Source organism: Pelecanus crispus, chromosome 2 (genome assembly GCF_030463565.1).
Source record: "Pelecanus crispus isolate bPelCri1 chromosome 2, bPelCri1.pri, whole genome shotgun sequence".
In the NCBI taxonomy this organism is placed as follows: Eukaryota; Metazoa; Chordata; class Aves; order Pelecaniformes; family Pelecanidae; genus Pelecanus; species Pelecanus crispus.
The window spans coordinates 100914242-100937286 of NC_134644.1; positions in this window are offsets into that span (position 1 = coordinate 100914242).

Genomic DNA, 23045 nt, shown 5'->3' on the forward strand with positions numbered 1-23045 from the left:
CCTTTTTCCAGTCACCAGGGACTTCACCTGACTGCCATGACTCTTCAAATATCATGGAGAGTGGCTTGGCAACTACATCCGCCAATTCCCTCAGGACTCTGGGACACATGTCGTCAGGTCCCATAGACTTATGTATGTTCAGGTTCCTCAGGTGGTCATGAACCTGATCTTCTCTTACGGTGGGAGAGAATTTGCTCCCCCAGTCCCCGTCTTGCAGTCCATCCACTTGAGAGGTGTGGGAAGAGGTTGCCAGTGAAGACTGCAGCAAAGAAGTTGTTGAGTGACTCAGTCTTCTCCTCATCTGTTGTTACCAGTTTGCCAGTTTTCGGATTACCAGAAAGAGCAGAGGGCAGGAGGAGACACCACAATACAACTAGAGGACCATTTCTTTCCTTCCCAGGGCCCTACTGCAGAAGATGGGGCAGAAACTGCAAAAAGATTCCCCCTCCACCTTGTGTTTACAGGTTTCCTTCTCCAAGATACCCGATGAGTGAAGCCATACAGATGCCAAACAACAGCCTGCTGCACCCACCATCAGCACCTCGCTGCTCCCTGCTGCCCCCCAAGCCCAGACCACTGTCCCTGCTCTCCCCAAAACAGGCTTCTCGCCCTCCTCCGCAGTTGAAACCCGCAGCCCCAGGCTTCCCCCGCCACCACACCAGGTGTTTCAACAAGAATATGAAGTAGATGAATTAATTGCCAGGGCTGTGCAAAACTTCAGCAGACAAGTATGAACTCTGCTCTTTGGTTTGTAATAACATATAATGTATTGCTAGAGGGAGCCATTACAGTAGCACTTAACACGAACCAGTTTGTGCCCCCAGCAGATACGATGCTACAAGAACAAAGCCATCAGGAATAATTTGGTCGTGCATCAATTTTTTTTCACTTTGCATTGAAGTTAAGCCTAGCTGAAAACTACTTTATCCTAATACAAGCTTTATCAAACATTATGGTGCCATCAAGGGTTACTTGCTAGCCTTTGCCAATCTCTCAATTGTATTGCCATGCAGCCAGCTAAGAAAGAGTCCCACTGAAGGGTAATATTTGATGGTATAACTTTGTATAACATAACAGGGGGAAAATACCCCACAGTGCTTTTCAAGTGAATTCATAACGTTCTATGATGTTTTTTGGGGAAAAAAACCCCACAGGGATAAAGTAAAAAGGAAATAAAAAACATACCACAGCATGCAAACTCCTCCGTTCAATCACTCCAAAGCAGCAAGAACAGCTTATATTTGTATGAGTTGGAAAGTAAAGTCTGCCAAACCCTTTCCCAGGAAATTATTTCAGGGAACGCTACTGAATTCAGAATAGCAGCAGCACCGTTATTTAACTTAAACACGGAGCAGATATTTTAGTTTGATTTTGCCCCTTGCATCTCGGATCAGCCAAAAAGCATCTGTCCTTGCAAGGGAAAGTAGCAGTGATTAGCGACACGGTAGAGAGACCGGGGAAAGCTTTGGTTAACTATTCACAGACAAAGCTCTGCTCTAGGGAGAAGAGCTTTAAAATACCAGGAGACCTTTAATAGAGCAGGCAGCCTTTGATTAATAAGCTCTCACCCAAACAAATGTGAAGTATTAGATCCATTAATAATTGAGACCATAGGTAACAGCACAAATACACCCAGAGTCTGCATCTGTGAGCTCCTTAAGTGAGGGGAAGAAAAGCAACAGAGTTGTGCAGCTGAAGAAGGAGATACAAGACCTGCTTCCGCCCAGGCTCAAAAGCGGCACTCATTCTCTGTAGCAGGAATAAGAATAGGCCACAAATCATCTGCATTGCTTCATGTTTCCTTCTGAAGGCAAGAGAGGACTGGGAGATGCCAAAACCTTCTGCGAAGAAGATGCACGAAGCTGGCTGTTAATGCTGACCTGCCTCACTACTTTCTTTTTGCAGTACTAGCTTCCCTGAATAAATTATGTCTCTGGGTTTTTATACTCGAATGTATTCTTCAGCACGCTTTGCCTGGGCTCCTCTCTTTGTGAGCAAAGTCCCCACAGTGATGACTGCCCAAATCACCTCCCATAACCTCCCCACCCTCCCTCTGTGCTCACGGGGCACGTGGTGGGGTGCAGGGACCCCTGCCCGGCCCCCCTCTGACATGGCAGCTGGGAATTACTGCCTGGGCTCATCCAAGCAAAGTGCTCTACCAGCCTTGCTTCGAGGCTATAGAGATACACTGGCTGCTACGTAAACTAACACCAGGAGCTGAGAGCAGACCCTCACCCACCTGTGGTCCTATGCTTGCAGGGGCATCTTATGGTAACTGTGCTCCAACACAGCCTGATGCCTTCAGAGATGTTGGTTCGCTCACTAGAAACAGAACAAAACCAAACCAAAAAGAAAATAAAAAATAAACATTTTTTTTAAAAAAAAAAAATGAAATGCACATTCAAAGACAGAATTAGGAAATATCAAGCAGAAATCTTAAAACTTTACTACAGGGCCTCATTCTCTAGAAGTAGAAGCAAGAGAGTGGATTTACTTCTTTTTCTTCTTTTAAAGCTGGCAAGCATCTCCCAGCTCTGTAGTGAAGACATGGAGGTGAGGAAAAAGGCAAGAGAACTTAGTATTTTGTTGTTTAGAAGCAATGCTCCAGGGCAGGATTTTTCTTATGCTTACTCTGTATGAAGCACTATTTTAAGAAACAAGCTGGGAAATTTTTATCAAAATCACTACAGTTTATGGATAAAAATTGGCATATCTGTTTCATCGGGCCTTTAAAAATGTTTGCCTGAAGAGTTTCCTATAAAATCACCTAAACATCATGACAGGTGTTTAACAATGTTTAGATTGTTACTAAAATATGATATATATTACTAACATATAGGTATTTTTATATATAGTCTTATATGTTACATTATACTATATATATAAAAATTATATATATTTCTGACAATATTTTCTCACTGTTTTACTGCAGTGTCTTGAGACACCTTTTCCCCAATATAGCCCCAGCAACTAAACCAAGCAAAACCCAAATATTACCCTATTTTTTAAGTTCCTCGTTGTAGCAGATCTGAGAAGGAGCGCTGTGAGGCTACTGAGAAATTCTGTCTAACTGAACTCAGAGTCCTTTTCATGACAGAAAGCTGTCATCATCTCCCTTCATGAGAAAGGAGGATTATTTCACTTGGGTAAACCTCAAAGCAAATCTGGTCCTGGTCCTCCTCCCCTACCCAAACTTACAGTGGGCTCAATGGCCCCTGTGGTCCTTATGTTCCGACATGCAGCAGGTGGTTTCTCGGTGTTTCTAGATGAAGACTTACACTAAATTAAAGAGATTGGGAACCTGCAGGTTGTCCAAAGCGCAATAGTCCTGGAGGTGCTGAGGAGAACATCAAGCGGCCCAGAGGACCCAATTTGGTGGTGCTCTCTGGCTGTGAAGGGTAATGGTGAGGGAGAAGAGAGTGATGAGGTGCTTTCAGGAGAATTTATTTCCAGAGAAGAATGGTAGGCAGGGAATTTAGAGGAAATGGAGTGGATATTAGTAAACAAGAGCAGAAATGGTGATCAACAGTCCTGATATTTTTAAATGCATTTCCAATTTTAGAAAAAAACATGTGAGCTGGAAAGTCATTACAGACAGCCGGAGAGCTCCATGATATGGACAGTCAAGTCCGCAGGTCATCAGCAAGCAGCATGCAGAAGAAATTCAAGCCTACCTACAAGCCCTGTCAGGGTACCAAGAGCGTTTCCACACGCTGGCACGGCTGTTACTTTCCAGGGACAGGACCTGAGCCACTGCACTCATTTCCTCAACAGTTATTTTCTTGGAACTCAGCAGAGTATTTTTTCCTTTTTTTCCCTCCCCGACAGAAAAGCATGTGATGTTATTTAATGTGACAAGCCAGCTTTCCCATCATTTTAATTTCTTTCAAGGAGAAGCACCCCACACAGAAATACACAGTGTTACACAATAACGTGGCCAAAGGGTCTAAGTGGGGAGTGGGGAACTCTTTCAGAGTGTGCCTAAGAGTGTGACATGTAATGCAGTTTTTTCATCATTTTCTTTTATTTCCTCCCTCTTTGCAAGGCTTCCAGTCAAGTGACATTTTGTTTGATATTCACATCATTTCCCAATTATAGTTCTTCTAAAATTCTTGTGAACAGCTGAATAATTCCCGGCATGGTTTTGTTACAGCTCATTTCACTGCATTAGCTTCCACTACCTCTCCTCTTTAGAGGATGAACCTGGAGATGTAGTTCAAATCTCCATCTCTCTTACACCCCTCCCTCTCCACTTTTGCTTTTGCCAAAGCTGGTGTCTCTTATCTCAACTTCCATTTCGCAACATTTTTATCATGACCTGGTTTAGCATAATTCTCCCAGCATACAATAGCTGAAAGAAAGGCTAAAATAGTGATATAATTGCCCCAGCAATTCAGCACTACTTAGCTGAGGCATTCCTGAGCAGGCGGGGTACTTACAAATGAGAAGGATCAAGAGCAATAACATGGCTCTGTTATGTTCAAGGCTCTCCAGCACACTTTCACAGTTGAAGGAGAGCAGTGAATTCAGGGTAGGATATTCAGAAGCAATAAAAAAAAAGGAGCAATCCATTTTTTATGCCTTTGAAAAGATGGATGCTCGTTGTACATCTCTCCTGCAAATATTTGTACTCACCGGCAACTTTATAGATATAACACAGCCCATTGAATGCCACCGACAGTCCTCTCTCAGGTTAGACTATTCACACAGGGAAGGTTTTTTTTTTCCCCAGGAAGAGCAATATAGAGTTTGCTTGCCTAGAGGCCATCCTAAATGGATGCTGCAGTCCTGGCTCTGCAGACCAAGTGCTTATCAATCTGGTTTCTCCCTCCTCCCTCCCCCCAAATTAAAATAGCCTGAAGACGTGATCTGTGCAAGAGCAGAGTGGAAAACGACAGGCTCATGGAGAAGCTCATAATCGTTAGTGAGTTCACTCACAGCTATATCCACCAAACACAGGTTTTTGTGGTAGCCAGCCACAAGTCTGAAGGATTTTTCAGACATGAAGAACAATTTTGCATGCCATGACACCATCGATGCTCAGTGGGGCTGAGGGGAGCTTCCTGAAATACCTGAGGTTTATTTAAGATAGCTTAACACCTAGAAAGAGACCGAGGAAGCAGAGATAGCTATTACCTCTACACGTAGTCCCTCCATCTTATCTCGTAAAAAAGGGACACCAGGAAAGAGCCTCCCAGAGTGTTGTCCCTCATGGCCTCACCTCTGCAGACCTTTGAAGACTGGCTGCAGTTAAGTCCCCCTGGTCCCCACTGACATCCAAAAATCAGTAACACACGTGTTAACAAGAGCAGAAACTGGAGTCCTAGTGCAGAGCATGCAGGACAGAGTGGATTTTCAGCTACCTGGTTGTTATTTCGCACCCCTGGATCCAAGCCCGTTCCCCAGCCCACCTGTGCAGACTGCAGCAGTGCAAAAGTTCACGCGTTGTCCCCCTTCTTTGTGTGGCCACGTGAACTGCTTGTGGATACAGATATTCGCTGAGAAGCAGAGCACAGATCAGGAGCTCACTGGGGCTAAGTGAGCTAAGCCAGGCTACCAACACCTACACTTGGGTGATTCATTTTTTTTCTTTAAGAGATTGCAGGTAGAGTTTATGTTGCCGCCTGGGTCCAGTAGAAAAGGCACCAGGCTGGGGAGTTAGGAACCCTCACCTCCTGCCTCGGCTGCGCTGTTGCTGCTATGCAATGATGAGCATTGCAATGATCCTGCACAAACTGGATCCTGCATCTGCAAGCTGGTCTCAGCACTGGTATTGACACCATTTTTTTCATCCTTTCCTCCCTCACTACGCTCAAGGAACAAATTCCTCCACCCAGAACCCATGCCCTGGCTCACACCTGAGGTGAGAGGTTGAGATGTCCTTCCTTCCCCAGCCCAAAAACTGAGCAAAGATTATCCTGAGGTCACCTTTGCAGCAAGAGGCATATTTCTGAGAACTTTCCTGACCACAGAGTTCCCACTGTGCTTTGTTTCTGCTGCATCAAGCCAAAAGCCTATAGATTTCCTGCTCTTAAAATACATTAACGTAATAAAAGTCAGAATTACACGGCCTGGTATTTGTGATTTACAGCCCTGGGCCAAACACAACAAGTAAGAAATAAGAACATCCTGTGGCAAGTCAAACAATCCAAGTCTGTTATGCAGGGGGTGAAGTTTTTACTTGCATTGGAGGAGAAGAGCTATTACAGCCAAAACAAAAGTGACAGAGAAACATCTGCAATACTTTTTTTCTAGTTTTTGAGTGAATAGATCAACATTACTAATGACTGGCCTTGGCAGCTGTCCTGTCTAATTACCAGCTGTGCTCGGACATTATCATCTAATATTAATACCACTGGAAACCCTGATTACATTCAGTTTATCATGATGTCACGTCTGGCTTCTTGTCTTTCTTCTCCAGGTCTGCATGGTTAACCAAGACCAGTATCACTCCCTGCTTCCAGACTGAGCTGGCATTTTCAGAGCCTCTCTGCTGAGGATGGTTTTAAGAAAAGCATCACAGGGCAGCAAGCAATGCTCTATAGACATTCAGTCTTTGCTCTGTGATTAGCTTTATTCTATCCGAGCCTCCTTTTTTCCATATCCAGATCAGTATTTAATCTTCATGCTAAGCACAACACCAGTGACCAGCTAATGAAGCTGAATTTTAATTTTAATGTGTTCTGACCTGAAGAAAAATGCTTTTACTGACACTGACTGAAAGACTTAGGTGAACAACCAGCAGCACTCCACCACTGCACCTGTAGCACCTAAGAGGAATAACCCAGGCATGAGACCTTTGCTTTTCAAGCCTACGTATCAATGGTAGAGCCATACTTTCCTGTTAGCTTCAACAAGAAAAAAGGGAGAATTTTCTCTTTGCATTTAAATGAATGACCTTAACGAGATTTCTGATGGGAGTCCAAGGAACAGTCCAGTTCAGGAGAAAACTTAGGCTAGGGATTACACCACACTAAGTGTTTGAGGTTCTGCAGTACCAAAACATGAGGAAAAGGTGCATTGAGGGGCTAACTCAGGGTCTACATACTCTCCTGAGGGCAATGTAGGCTTTGAATATCACATTGAGACCACAGAAAACCCAAATATTGTAATAATCTCTAGATTAAACACTTGGCAGACAATAGGAGCTTTTTTTTTTTTCTTTCTAGCACGCTTCAGCAGTCAGACACCCAGATGAACTCACCTGCAGGGATGAGGGGGGAGCCAGGTCTCACCTCTGAGGCTGAGACGCATTTTAGCTCCCTGTTGGTATCAGCTTCTAGGAAATGGGCCTTGTTTCCACAAAGATGGATATAAATCAGGCATTTTCCATAGGCCATTTGGCTTCTTGTCCCTGCTTCTGAGGGTTTTTTTTTTTTTTCCCCTCCTGTGAGACCACTAAGAAGATGGGCCTCGCATCCCTTCAGCCTCGCCACCTTGGCCCCCCTTCACTGTGCTGGCAGCAGCTGCTGCGGCATCACTTCAGAAACCAGGTGCTTCTACCCCGGGGGTACAAACTGCATGACCCCACTCAGTATAAAAGGGCCACATCAGTCACGGAAAGTGCTTCCAGGAAGGCTAATGACAGGAAATGGACCCAGGCACTGATGCTCTGCATATTAAGTATCTCTTACTGCAAGAATCTTCCCTGCTCTTCAATTAAATAATATTCAGAGGAAGTACTGGTCACAAACCTTCTCTACCATCATCCTTAATAGCTGGCAAAACAGTTACTTTGACTCTTCGATGAAGTTGCACGACCACAAAAGCAGTGGAAGAGTGGACGCTGTCTTCAGGCACAGTAAGTCAGAAATTACTGTGCCTGCAATCTTGAAGTTTTCTCATGGACATCTGCTTTGAGGTCCTTAGCACCCGTCAGCTGCCCTCCATTACGGTTATCTGCAAGAAAACCAGCAGTTATTATGGTGAAGAGAACCTAACTCGGGAGCCAAAATTGCGGTCATGCTGCTAATATATACAGGTCTCCTCTTACTCCAGAGGAGGGCAGACTCAAGCCCTGAGCTGTCAAACCCAAATTTGGGCACAAGTTTAATACAAATGAAAACATTGCCTTTTTAGTGTATTGTTAAGCATAATAGCAAGCCTGAATCTGAATCAAGTTACCCCAGTCTTAAAAGGGAATAAGTTACAACTGAACATTGAAGGATTCTATATTGAGGATCCTTCAAAATCACAAACTTACTGTATCTGGGACATACATATGCATACGTACAACATGTAGCTGATCAACAACTGGAAGACCTTTTGTCAGCTGTTCTCCGACTGTAAGTTTTCCTTTTTTCACTAAAATGGGAAGGCAAGGAAGAATCTGATTTTTCAGCTGAAGTATGTGTATTTGTTTTTCTTTTTTCTCTTCAGTGCAAGTGACAAGAAGTAGGGTAATTAACAGTTTCCAATGTATTTACATTGTTTTGGGGTCTTTTTAAGTGGATTAAGCAATATCAAAACACATGCCACAAGCAAGGAACAGCTGAGCAGTAGGTCTAAATGAAAATCAAAGGGCATGTATGCACCTGGAGGTGCTTCCTCTAACTGTTTTCTGCTTGCACAGTAAGTACTAGGACCTGTGTCTATAATAAAAACAACATAGAGCATTAGACTTATATGGGGAAGACAAATAAAAATTATTTAGTATCAAACCTCACATTTGAGCTTTTCTTAGAAAACATGATAATCCCCCAAAAAACAGAAGGTAAAAAAAAAAAAAATGTTTTCATAACCTTCAACTCTATTTTCTGAAGTATGGTACCTAGACAAAAATCGCTGTCTGGTGACGAAAGAAAACCAAAGCACGAAGCTGGTAGCAGCTGGGAAGTTCAACAAACCAAGTAAGGGTTTGAGTTGGGCAAAACTCAAATGGACTTAACTGATGCCAAGGTGTCCAGCCAGCACATGGCAGTAGGTTGTTGATTGGTGGTCTTCCACACATCTCTCAAAAGATGTGCTCTTTAATGTTATCACCTATTGAAGTAGCTTCAAGACACAAAAAACCCCAAAAACCAAAACCAAAAACAAAAAACCAACAAACTTTTCCCCCTTCTGAGGAGGTACAATTTTCTTTAAGTTTCTGAGTTCAAATGTTGTGTGTGGTGGGGATGATCATTTCTTTTCTTGCAGAGCAAGCAAGAGCATTAAATATCTCTGCAATTACTTCAGACGCCATCACTAGCGGTTTACATTAATTTTGGTCCATCAGGCTTTTTTCAGCTGAACATTCTTGTTGCTGTTGGGTGCATTTTCTCGGGACCCCCCGAAACTGTACCTTTATGAGACACCTCACAAAACTGCAGTGCTCCTCAGCTTGCTGCTTGCTCCCTTGGGATGCACGTGTATGCCTCATGTCAACAAAACTGTTCTCAGTCCACCTGTGAAAAGGAATTGTTATTTTCTCATTTGAATGTGGAAGCGACACCAGGTGAGACAACAAAATATGCCAGATGGAGAGGTCAATACAACACAGTCTCATTTACAGGACTCCAAACCACATCAGCTTTTTTGTCTCCTTTCAGCGTACAAGTCCCAGCTGTGTCTCATTTGCTGGTGACAGAGAGTGCCAGCAGTAAGAAGGGGGGGCAAGATGCCAGATGGGACCAACCATTTCATCCCACCTCCCCAAGCCCAGGTGACTCTGACCAAGGCCAAGGTGGCCCCAGCAGGTCTCAGGTGGTGAGGTCCGAGCCTGGGGAGGGACAGTAAATCACTCCATCCAAATTCTGGGGCCCTCACTGACCTCCCTTCCCTGCACCCCAAACCAGCGGGGTGGAAGGAAGCACCTCTCCCCAACCCCAGCATTGCAGGCACCTCTTCTGCTGCTATTCACAACACCAGTCCTCTGTATTAGGCCACCACATGAAACACCAACATCATGAAAAGCAGCAGTGTGCGTGCAGCACAGCTAAAGGTCGCCACTGCATGTGAATTCACTTTTAAAAATAATTAATTGAACAACGGCCTGACATTTACCCTGCAAAGGGATTTTTTCCAAGTATGCTTGCTGAAGCCTGATGTTCACAGGCTGCAATGTTTACTGCTGGGGGAGCGGAGGATCATTGTTTTTCTAGAGCAAATAAAAGAAAATGGATCAAATTCAACTCTGAGTAAAGGAAAAAAAAATCCCTATAGGTAAAACTTGCATTGGATTCACTCAGCTTTGCTCTTTCTCTCTGCTTTGTTTCATGGGACCGGTGAATACCATTAGGGCTGAACAAACATTTCCAATGCAAAAAGTAATTTGCATACACACATAACGTCTCTCCTCAGGGCTGAAGTTTCACGTACCTTTTCCTACCCCAGAAATATTTTTATTAATGTTATCTGCAGGACAGGAATGTGAGTCTAAATATTGGTCAGGCAGGGTTTTTTAAGGCTATAGAGGAAGAAGGAATAAAAGAAAGGAAATCAAAGTGTTCTCTTTCTTACATCTTCTTTTTAACCGGTAGCCCAGTTGCAAGTGCCTTATCCCTCTCTTCCACAGGTGGGCTGAGCTGGATGGCCTGATCAGCATCAGTTGTGAGGGGCCAACAACCTAAACCCATTCTTTTTACACACTTGGCTTCTGCACTCCCATGGGCCATCAATTTCCTTCTGACTATACATGCTCTTTTAAGCCCTGGAAGGAACAGGCAACAGACTCATTATTGATGATGTCGAACAGAGTGGTTGCTCACCCAGAAGCCTGTTCCACACAATGTTCATTAAGTATTTTGTCTCACGGGGAAGCCAAAATGTGAATTTTTCATTGTGGACTTGGACCCGACTCTATTCCATTTTCAAAGCCCCTGATATTTGAATGGAGTGCATATCAGAGCATCTCACCCTCTAACCAGCTTTCTGTCCATTAAAAAAAAATATTTACCCCCCCCCCCCCCCCCCCCCCAACAAAAACTTTCCTCCAGTCCCACAGCAACTTAGCTTCTTTAGTAGCCTCTGGTGTGAACCCTTGCCTAATGCCTAATAGAAATCCACACACATCCCCTCTTCTGGGCACTCCTTACCCACATACTTAGTGACAGCCTGATGGGACTCAGGTAGGGTTTCCCTTAAAAAAAACCCCATGCTGACTGCTTACCACAGGCTGTGTTTATATCTACCTGCCCAATGCTCTTACTCCTTACTATCTGCTCTATCATCTTACTACTCCTGGGAGTCACTCACTGCCCTGTGGTTCCCAGGATGCCCTCTAAAGCTTCATTTATAAAGGGAGTTCACAATTAGGGAGTTCAACTCTCCTTTAAAGCAGCAAGCTCTGTGCGATGATACTGATTTTAAGTTTTGGCAATTAAAATCTCAGTCTGGTGTCTGTATGTTCTTCTAGTCACAGCCAAGCCTGTGATTCTCAGCATTACAGCAACTGCAAGCAAAAGCTTAATTCTTCTTTACATATCACATGTCTTGCCTAATCACCTGCTATTTGAATAACATGCTGTTTAAAGGGAATCTCATACACTACCACATTGTAACACCTGGCATTAGAATGCATATGTAGAGACACCACATACATCTCCCAAATCACAATACAAACCTGTCCTGGTTTTGGCTGGGATGGAGTTAATTTTCTTCCTAGTAGCAGGCATAGTGCTGTGGTTTGGATTTAGTAGGAGAAGAATGCTGATAACACACTGATGTTTTAGTTGTTGCTGAGTACTGCTTATGCTAGTCAAGGACTTTGCAGCTTCCCATGCTCTGCCAGGTGCACAAGAAACTGGGAAGGGGGCACAGCCAGAAGAGTTGATCCAAACTGACCCAAGGGCTATTCCATACCATATGACGTCATGCTCAGTATAGAAACTGGGGGGGGTTGGCCAGGGAGCAGCGATCGCTGCTCGGGAACTGTCTGGGTATCGGTCGGCGGGTGGTGAGCAATTGCATTGTGCATCACTTGCTTTGTATATTGTTATTACTATTATTAACATTATTGTAGTATTATTATCATTAATATTTTACTTTATTTCAATTATTAAACTGTTCTTATCTCAACCCAGGAGTGTTTCTCACTCTTACTCCTCCGATTCTCTCCCTCATCCCATCGGGGTAGGGGGAGTGAGCGAGCGAGCGGCTGCGTGGTGCTTAGTTGCTGGCTGAGGCTAAACCACGACAAAACCAAACATTTTTCTTTAAACAGTATACATTTTCTAACATATTTGCATAATTAGGTTTTGCATGATTTATCACATAAATCACAATTACAGTCTGCTTTCTGAATACACATCAATATACACAGCATCACACTGTAGACTGTGTGCAATGTAAGGATACCCAAGCCAGACCTTCGATCTCTGATATTGTATAGGTACCAGGGAAAGCAAGAAAGGCAGTTACTGTGTCAGGGTGGTCCCTGCAGTCACATGAGACCGACTGGATAGTTTACCTCTTTAGTTTACAGCTAGCTCTGAAATGAATTATGCAGCCCTAACAGGCCAAGCTTAAGCAGCAAGTAGATTTGCAGATTTATTGCAAGTGCATTTATGCCAATTATTTTTAAAAAATTATTTTAATTTTCTAAAGGTACATTATGAAGCCAGTTAATCTTATGGCTGGCAGGCTAGATGTGGCCTGGGACCTCTTGTACATCTTGGCTTTGGATCCCAGCTCTCCTATCTACTGGCCAGGGTTATTTATGCTTGATCCCTGTGACAAATCCGGGTGTGGTACCCAGCCATCAGGGCTGGGGTCCTTTACAGACCACTTGTTTCTCAAGCACAGCTGATACACAGACACTTGTGGCATGTTTCTCAACATCCAGTACTAATATTTTGCAGTTCCTTTATCTACACACTTCATCAGCAGAGTTCCTCCTGTTCACAAACTCTGATCAATCAAGTCAAGGCAAGTTTACTGCTGTGTGTTTCTTACAGCGGGTTGTTCTGCTGGTGCTGTTTTGAACACCTGCTGGCTGCTTTGACTGCGCTTCAGCTCAGCAGAACAAAACACAGAGTTGTCTTTCTGGTGCTCGAAACAGCTGCACAGCCCTTTTCCAGGAGGGAGCCTCCGGGCTCCTTGCAGACAGCAGTGCTGACCACTGCAGCAGGTCCCTCCCTCTCTCCCTCAGCAGGGAGGATCCAGGAATGTAACCAGCACAGATTTCCAAATGGTCCATTTCAAAGGTTACTAAAGAAACAGAGCTCACTTGTGATTAGAAAAAAGGCTCTGGACTAAAGATAAATGAAGAGATGGGAAGGAAACAGCAGGCCTTAGCGGTCGGTTTGGAAGACAGAGAAAAGTCAGCAGAGAGGACTCCCAGGAATCAGTGCTGAGACTGGTTCTAGCCACCATCTTTCTCAGAGATGGAAGCGAACAGTGAAATGGCCATGTTTTTGCATGACGCTGAGCAATTTTTATGTATGTCAAGGGCAAAGAGTTTCAGAAGGAGCTGAACAGAGCCGAGGAGGCAGAAAGGTGGCAGGTGAGCTTCAGTGTCAATGTAAGCAAGGAAATACACTGAGGGAAAAATAGCCTACCTGTGTGTCGTGGTTTAGTCCCAGCCAGAAACTCAGCACCACGCAGCCGCTCGCTCACTCCCCCTACCCTGATGGGATGGGGGAGAGAATCGGAGGAGTAAGAGTGAGAAACACTCCTGGGTTGAGATAAGAATAGTTTAATAATTGAAATAAAATAAAGTAAAATAATAATAATAACAATATAATAATAATAATAGTAATAATAATAATATACAAAGCAAGTGATGCACAATGCAATTGCTCACCACCCGACGACTGATACCCAGACAGTTCCCGAGCAGCGGTCACTGCTCCCCGGCCAACCCCCCCCAGTTTCTATACTGAGCATGATGTCGTATGGTATGGAATAGCCCTTGGGTCAGTTTGGATCAACTCTTCTGGCTGTGCCCCCTTCCCAGTTTCTTGTGCGCCTGGCAGAGCATGGGAAGCTGAAAAAGTCCTTGACTAGCAAAAGCAGTACTCAGCAACAACTAAAACATCAGCGTGTTATCAACATTCTTCTCCTACTAAATCCAAAACACAGCACTATGCCTGCTGCTAGGAAGAAAATTAACTCTATCCCAGCTGAAACCAGGACACTGTGTCTACACAATGTGAAGCTTGGAACAGACAGTTACAACTCAGAAAAGAGATCTTGGAGTGATCATTGACAGCTCTTGGAAATTTCTAATTCAGCATATAGGAGCAGAAGGAAAGAAAACACCAACATATGTTGGGCATCATCAGGAAGGATAATGAGAACAAGACAGAAAGGAACATTTTGCCACCGCATAAGAAGTTGACAGCCTGCATCTCAAAAATGATGTGTGGTTTGGGTCTCTGCATCTTAAGAAGGACATAGTGAAATTAAAGAAAGTATAGAGAAGGGGACTAAAGTGATTAAGGGGACTGTGCAGTTGCCCAACAAGGAGAGACTGTAAGAGACTGGGACTCTTCAACTTGCAAAGGACAAGGCCAAGGGATATCATACAACACAATATCAATATAATGATGTAATATCAAAGCTGGTGGCCATGCTGAATGCCAAACTGTTGTACACCAGATCCCATATTTGGAACTAGAGAACACTCAAGGAAACTGGCTGGAAACCAGCTTGAAAAAGTTAAAAGAAAACAACTCCATGGATGTCAATAGTATCAGTAGTTTAAGAAAGGAATTAAACAAGTTCACACAGAATATACAAATGATTTCCGAAAGCACCGGGCAAAGCTGTATTCTGTATAATTTTTATGATGGTGATTGCGAATGTTGGAGAAGTATGAAGGACATGAACCAACACAAATGGCAGGGCTTGTATAATCTTCCTTGAACAGCACCTCCTGTTGCCATTAAATTCTATGCAAATTTTGCAACCATCTTCAGATGAAGCCAATATACCACAGAACCAGCATAAGCTCCCATATTTCATGAATGGGACTTGCTGGTAACCTGGTAGCTAAAGGCTGTGATAGATTAAAATCTGCTTGGTAAGGAGGCTGACTCTTAGGCTCAGAAACTTCAGAGGACTTCTACAATTTTGACTGGATAATCCAGTTCCATCATACATGGCTGTCATCATTTAGCCCCTGTCAGCAACCAAGCACCACACAACCGCTCACTCACCCCCTCTCCCCAGTGGGATGGGGGAGAGAATTGGAAGAGCAAAAGTAAGAAAACTCATGGGTTGAGATAAGAACAGTTTAATAATTGAAATAAAATAATAGTAATAAAGATTGTAATGAAAAGGAGAACGATGAGACAGAGAAACAAAACCCAGGTTAAAAAAAAAAAAAAGTGATGCAACCACTCACCACCCGCTGACCAATGCCCAGCCAGTCCCCGAGCAGCAATTACTACCCCCCAGCCCACTCCCCCCAGTTTCTATACTGAGCATGACATCATATGGTATGGAATAGCCCTTTGGGCAGTTTGGGTCAGCTGTCCTGGCTGTGCCCCCTCCCAGCTTCTTGTGTACCTGGCAAGGTATGGGAAGCTGAAAATTCCTTGACCAGTGCAAGCAGTACTTAGCAACAACTAAACCATCAGTGTGTTATCAGCATTATTCTCATACTAAAACCAAAACACGGCACTATGCCAGCTACTAGGAAGAAAATTAACTCCATCCCAGCCGAAACCAGAACAATGATGCAGAGTGGACCTCATCAGTTCTTGAGGAAAATCTGAATGCAAACATTACTACATATCGCTTACCAAAATACAATAAATACGTTGTTGACACTCCACAGTGCACTTCATTGTAATTGAATACTGTGAGGCCTCACATTTTTCTGTCAGCATCCTAAAGACACAGCATCTTGACCTTCAAATTTTAGGACAGGAACAGACAAAACAACTCATCATTTGGGAAAGAGCCTTGAACAAACTGGGATTTGTTGAGCTGCATCAAGATTTATCTAAGCTTTTTGTTTTCTTGATTTAGAGGATTGTCTGGGAGTGTACCATAAGGACACTCTCAAGATCAACATTCTTGTTTATAAGCATCTGCAAAATACCCCCTAACCTCCCTGGCTTTATATCACATGTTTTTAAACAGTGGGAAATGCAGACAACAATAAAAAAAACCCAAAAACCTGCATACTCAGCTTTTCCAGCAAAATGCCAAGTCATGTTATAGCTTATTCATCTGGTTTGAGTTGAGCCTGTCATAGAGAATGAACAAAACTGAAGGAAGGGGTCACTTATGATGGTTTACTAAATCCCTCGTATGCCAGTTTTCAGTTGAAAGGGTAATACTAGTCACAGTAAAGAGCCTAAATCATGCCCCATATGTCAGCTGATAATGTCAAAGATAACGCATAAGGGAAATATTGACCCTTGCAACTACTGGTGAGACACAAGTCCCAGGTTACTGATGGGAAAAGGGATGTCCGGCAGCAAGAGGGCACTGAGAGACACTGCAGGTAAAACCTCCAAAAACTTCTTGGTAACCCCATATCTAAGGACCATGGTACATTACACTCTGCTCACTAAGGTGTCTCAGTCTCAGACACTTAGTAAGCAACTCTGAGTCTTCTATAATTCAGGTAGGTTCACTGGAAACTACTGGCTTCAGTCTTGCTATCCCAGAGCCTGCGATGGTTGCAGGAATTTTCTAGGTCTAATTTATGTGTGTCAGTCTACAACTTGCCACCAACAGGAGGCTTGAAGGAATGCACATAAGCATTATACCTCAAGAATCAGAGCTAAAATTATATGCTTAGCCATTTACAAAGCCTGTTTCTCATTGCAACACAAGTAATCACTCCCATGATTCTGTGGAATTGACTGGTGTGTCCCAGTTAACATCTTGCACGACCAAGTCTGTTTAGATTCCTGTAGATTAACTTCAGTTTTGTGAGGTAAAGATAGCAATATTTACTGTTTCAGATAGCTGAGAAGTAATCACAGGTACTGGGTACATGTAAAATTGTATTGATATTTAGTTCCAAAAGCAGTAACCTTTTACCAAGACACAGACACTTTTACTCCACGTGAACTTGTGACTTCTGAAGAAAACCTGTTTACTTCATTCCAACAATTTTTTTGCATAAGTTAATGTTAATGATTGGCTAAAAAACACCTCACCTCCTTACCACAACCATGCATTTGTGTGGGAGCAGTATCATCATTCCTCTGTAAGGTTCAAATTACACGAACTCCCCTTTTACACAGCAGCCAAGATACTTTCTGAGGAATTTCTTAGGAGGTAAATGAACAGGTCAAAACAGGATGCTGCCCAATCCCATCCTAGATAAACCCTGGTGTACATACTTACCTAGAAACCTAGGCAGAGATGAGCTGTTCATATGATCATGGCTTTTTGATGTGGTTGTGCATTACAGCATCCTGAACCTCGCCCCGTATTTCAAAGCCTCAGAAGCAGCAAGGCTGAACTGCAACTTTCTACTCCTTTGGTGGAAATTTGGATCCATGGGTTTTGTTGGTGGTGAGGGATAGGGGCAAAAGAGTGTGTGCTGCTGAATTAAAAGAGTTACATCTGTGGTAACAGACATTTTCCATCTGCAAGCCAAGAGTCTCTTCATCATTTTACTTCCTTGAACAGATTAGCTCTGATTAACAACTGTTTTTTAGAAGCCTGTGTTGTAACATCAACCCCCTCCAGCTTTTTGGTTATTCCTCTCCACTTCTTTTACAAAAATATGAGCTCATGTCTGGTGCTTGCTTCTAACCTCCGTTCCCTTCTTGCTCAGACAAGAGATCCCAGAGGAGCCTGGCTGAAGGTCAGCTCTCGAGCACATGGCCGCCTTCTGCCATGAAGCTGAGCAAACTTCAAACTTTATGAAACTTTCTCTCTCTCCATCACACCATACCAGGGCAGTTAGGTGTTACATATTCTCTTAATGCAATTTTGTCCACATGAACTCTGAGTCTCTTTTTCTGATAACTGTATTTCCACAGATACAGCCTGCCCCTTCAGACACTGCTTGCAAGATGGGGACATGAATGGGAAGACATAGTGGATCAAAGAAATAGCCTCTAAGAGCTGAAGGCAGCAATCAAGGGACCTGTGCACACACAAGCCAACACTGCTCCTGACTTTAGGAGGTTTTTGGTTTGGTTTTAACAGCAGCTAATCAGTAGAATACAGGCATGAAAGATATACAACATGTCCCTGCTCCTCTGTGATCTCCAGTGCTCTGCCACCACCCACACCCCCTGGAGAAATGGGAGCCTTCTCAAACCAAGTCCTGAACTAATCCAGCTGAAAAAAAGCCAGAATGCACTAATCCCCCCCAGGCATGACAATGGCCACTTTTATCCAGAAACATGAGTGCAATATTGGCTGGCACAGATATCCATGTGATATATGGATATGATATTACTTCCAGTAATATAATATCAGAAGACATGAATTTAAAGTCTGGCCTGTTTAAACAAAACTGAACTCAAAGTATGGCACTATACCTCCTCCTGATATGTCCACCCTTTTTTCTATTCCTACAAGCACTTTTTCCCAGTTTGTTAAGCTTCTTTTCCCCTTTTATGCATCTTGTCCTCTGAAGGACTTTCCCAAATACTTGGCAGGCTACACCAGTGCATACTTCCAGTCAAGTGAAGAAACAACTGGGCAGGGTGAAGAATTTGCAAATTGAAGATTAAGGCCTGAGAGAGGAGGACAAAAAGACAAATGGACAAAGAAAGGACATTTTTCCCATATAACTTACTGTTGCCAACATTCAAAGAACAAAAATAAGATTCATGGAGGCTGTTTGGGGAAGAGGAAAGGAAAGAAAATGTGGGGGCTGCACATTAGCTAAACAGAAATCTACATTGATGGTCACATACATTAATACATACAGTCTGCATGAAGCAGATGGTGTGCATTTGAGATAACCACCTGCTTCACCTGTTGACATGTATTGACATGCATATACTCCTACTCATGGACCTTGCCTTGATCCAAACTGTGTTTTAATAATACATCTGCACTTTCAAAAAGCTATCGATAACTGAGTGTTGTTATTATTCAAAACCCTTACCATCTCTGGAGACTTTCATTTAATGTGAAACCAAAGATGATTTTCAACTGAGTTCATTCTCTTCATGTGAGTCAATATGCCTTATCTAGTTAAAAGAAGCTCTACCTCCAGGATTAGACATCTGATTTCATTAAGACTTCTGAAAGCATTTAATTAAGGATTCATCTTCTTTCTACACTCCTGCAAGCATGCAATCACACAATATTGAAGACACCAGGTGACTCTCTCATTTTAATTTTGTCCCCAGTAGCTTTCAACAACTGTTCTTTGAGCTGAAAGTCTTTCTGCTGGGCCCTGGCAACAACACCCTAATAACAGCAATGTGATGTACGACATGTGCGCCTGTCTCTGGCATGTAACCAGAAGAAGCAACTGCAGCTCCAGGGCTTCGGGGCACAATAAGAAGGAAAAGGCCATCAAGGTCCAGTGCCTACCTCCAATAGGCAGTATGTCTTCTGAGGTTGTGATATCGATGTAATCAGTCAGGCAAGGCAGCAAAGGAAAGATTTTATTTCATTTCAAACCAGCAAACATCTGAACTTAAACATGTAGACAAAGAGAACCAACAGTGAGAAACTAATATCCAAACAAACCTGATTTAACCCAGGATTTTGATTTTCTGATTTTTTAAGGACCATTTATAATTCTGACAAAGTTGTAATACCATTCCTGACTTGGCATTAGCTCCACAGAAACAGAGAAAAGTGTTGCCAGGTCGAGGACAAGCAGAGTGTTAAGCCTGCAAACCACCCCTCTGCCTTCACTCCAGGGTGCTCTCACCTCCTGGCTCCTTATATCCCACCAACAAATCAATTGCATGGTAGCAGCTGCAAATGCCATAGCATGGAGGAGGAGAGCAAGGGCAGGGTGAAGGGCATTGGAGCAAGGAGGCTCCTTGGGCCCTTTATTGACAAGGACTACCTAGGGAGACTGCCAGGAGACCCATATTTATCCCTTGGTAAGGCAATTAATTTACTGCAAGTTCCACACAACCTAAAATGAAGCTCAGGGAACACAAATAGGACTCCAGTGTTGCAAATAGGTCTGTTAATCTATAAAATCCTTTATTGTTGCTAGACCCCAGAGGGCCCATCAAGCTCCCTCACCTTTTTTCCCCCCCTCAGTGTCTCTGTAAAATACAGGAGCCGGTTTCCTCTCCAAACAGTGACAATCTTTCAGAGCTCACTACTGATATCACATTGTCTTAACCCAAACTTTGAGAAATGAAGTTCCTACCTTGTATTCCTCAGGTACAATAGACCAAAATTTATTAATCCATTATCTTCTTGAAAAAATTTAGATGTATCTGGACAGACAAAAAAAGTACTATCAAACTTGGTGGGTAAATACACTCTTAGAGATAATGATCTGCGATGGGTGAGTTTCAGCTGCTGGCAGATATACGTTGATCAGCGAAGCATCCCAGCCCACAAGCAGAGGACTGTTTGCTCCCTGGCCCAGCTGCTGCGGTGGTGCCCAGCTGGACTCTGCAGCACCCAGCCGCTGGTCGCAGCCGGGCCAGCTAGCCACAGAGGACAGCTGGCTCTCCAAAACAATGCACTTCGCTTTGCCAAACACATAAAATGTCATTGCTAAAATCTACACATGAATCAACTACACACAGAGCGTTGATTAACAGTAAAATAGCAAAGTAAATGACAAAAAGATTACGCTCAATCTGCTTGCAGGCATGTGTGCGGAACAGCAACCAAATACACACAGAGGTGCCCATTTAATTGGTGCAACGTATACAGTGGACTAATAAAGACTGCAACTAAACATGTCAAATGCATTCAGTGAATACACAGCAGGTTTCCTACTTGGATATATTTAATTTTGCAGGCCATATATCTACACCCTTAAAATAACTTCACTTACAAGTGTACAATTCCCATCAATAAAGGTGGACAGTGATTCAATTTTCTTTTTCTAAATAGAAATCATGGGCCACGTGACCCTAACCCCTCGGTAAAATACCCCACCAAAAATACCATGTAGACATCCATTAAAATATTTAATTATTTTTATATGTGCCTATAAGCATATTTAATATGCACACAGAAGAAGCTTATACTAAAAAAAAAAGCATTCTCCAGCCATTGGCCACCGCAACTACTCATTAGGCTTTATTGCACAGAAAAACACGTTTGGAACTTGCAAAAATAAGTAATGTTTCCAATGCACTCATAGAACAAACCAATTCTTGTCAGACAGTAGCAGGTGAACTCATGCACATACAGCAGCCAGAAGGGAAGTGTGAGTCCACAAACAGGTGGCTTAGCTGCTAGAGATCTGAATTAGGCAAGGGTGCCTGGCAGGCATAACTGCACTTTCTGGTACTCGGGTGCCCTGGGACCTGCTCGCTGGGCATTGAAGGCATGTTTCTAAACACCTTCTGCCCCGTGCAGTTCTCAAACATCAGACCATGAGAAGATCTGATGAAAAGAATAGTTTGGGTTTACATACACCTGGAAGAATGAGCGTTGAATGCCATGGTATTGAGTATATAGAGTCCCTCTGGAATGGAAATATTTAAGCAGCATTTCACCCAAGTGAGAACTTGCTAGCAACAATGAAGAGGACCTCATTTGGCAAAGTGATGTACATGGTACATTTAGCAGCTGTCAGTCGAGTCAGGCAGAGGAAGATAATAGGAAGGGTCTTCAATGAGAACATGAGCAGTACAATGTGGTTTGGAGTTCACAACTGATCCAGGGACAATCCTGACCAGCCTCCCTGACACCATCAGGGCCTGAAATGAAATCAGACTGCAGTGGGAACCCAAAGCAGCAGCCCTAGAGAGACTACCAGGAAACCTGTACTTATCCCTGGATAACTTGATTCAATTTCTGCAGACCGAACACAGACTAAAATGAAGCTTGGACTCTGATGTTGCATTCAGGACTGTCTGCCTCCAAAATCCTGCAACAAGAAGTCTTGCTGAGCTTAAAACCAGTCAAGCAAGCTGTGGTGAGCTCCACAGGTCAAGCAAATATTACCACATGGGGCAGGGCAGGGAGGAATGCATGCAGTGGATAGCCTCATTTTTGGCAAGCACGCAGGGGACAGAAATGATCACCTCAAGCACTGCTAGCTAAGGGGAACAGAAAATCTGTCCATAGCCTGCTGCAAAGCACTCTAAAAAGCAAATAAAATTATTAACTTTCAATTGGACACTGTTACGCAGTTACAAGTCAGTTGCCAGAAACAACAGTATTAAATGGAAAAAGAAGTTCCAAGCACTGAACATTTGTCAGGGAGTCCGGGCTTTATTGTGAGGAGTCTGTCCTGTAAGAGGAGAAAGGAAATTTGACACACCAGTGAGTAAACCACAGTCATTATCAATGAAGAAGAAAATATTTGTAGCGGTGTTCAGGAAAACAGTACCTTACATTTACTGGATAAAGTAACTATGTGAGTACTTGCTCATTGCTGCAGCAGGGAGGTAGAATTCCAGGCATTTAAATATATAAACCCCAAAGACCTGATTAAGTTAAGTCAACAATAAAATTGCACCTTACAAAGCTGCATCCTCCATATATTTTCCTCCTAGAATGACCACTTGATTTGGTTAAAAATATCGGGAAGCATAAACAGTGACAACTGGCACCTCAGGAAAGAGCCAGAGCAAACAGAAACCAAGGCAAGTTTCATGTAACAGAAACTTAAATAATGAAGCAGCAACTGATAATGGATGTTGAGCTAAACTGTGTCTAGTACAGCTAAATGTAGAGCAGATCTACAATATAACACAGGTTTCTGGTAAACCAAGTGGTTTCAGATCCAGAAGGGGGTGGCTGTCATGGTGAAAGCTGATAACAGAGGAGTGGGATTTTATGGAGAGAGAGATATATGAGGTAGACAAAACTTCATAGAAAGCTCTCTGATTTTTGACTCTGGGTCCTACCTCCACTTCCCACAAAACAAGCCCACATCTGCAGGGGATATCAGTGACTTCAGACAGCAGTCACCACACCAGCTTGCCACTCCAGAGGAACATGTGTTGGGAGATAAGAGGTAATGCCATCCCCAGCGTCAGGGCAGAAGGACGCCAAGAGAAGCTGAGGACAGGACTCCTGCACCCCTG